Genomic DNA, 705 nt, shown 5'->3' with positions numbered 1-705 from the left:
TTAGAGACAATACAACTCATTTCAGCAGTATGTATTCAGTAAGTGTTCAGATCCTTCACTTAAATAAAAGTGTAACTATAACACTGAAAATACAACAGCATTTAATGGCTCCAGTTTCACAAATGTGAGAATTTAGTGCTTTTTAAAATTATTATTTTTTTGAATGATTTCTTTTTTACATGAATCCACTGATTAATCCACTGATTAATGTAGAGAAAAATCAGCACATTAATCCATAATGACAACATACAAAACCGTTAAGATCCATCTCAACCATCTACAAAAATTAATGCATGAGTCACAATAATGCGATGATATTTTATCTGTTAGCGTAACATTGGACAATTGACTGCAATGAGTACTTTTACTTCAAAAAAGTACCTTTTTTGATTCTACTTACTTGTTAAGTGTTACTTTGGTAACATTTTCAATGCATAACTTTTGCTTCTAACTTTTATTTCTTCTTCCTCTTTTACTTCTAGTGTGACATTGGTACTTTTACTTCACTAAAGGGTGTGAATACTTCCTCCATCATTTACACTGATACGTGGTTATCAGGTAAAGTTTAGGTTTCATTTTGCTATGAAATTACTGGAGCCCTAATCGAGGACCTTGTGAGGGCCTGTGCACCAGTGTTTGGAAACATTTTATTTTATTTGCAGGAGCTCCGAGTTCAGCCACACGGTGTCGCTGTTGTTATATCAT

The sequence above is a fragment of the Scatophagus argus genome, chromosome 18 (genome assembly GCF_020382885.2).
Source record: "Scatophagus argus isolate fScaArg1 chromosome 18, fScaArg1.pri, whole genome shotgun sequence".
Lineage (NCBI taxonomy): Eukaryota > Metazoa > Chordata > Actinopteri > Scatophagidae > Scatophagus > Scatophagus argus.
The sequence above is the reverse complement of the archived record's forward strand: the minus strand, read 5'-3'. Positions refer to the sequence as shown.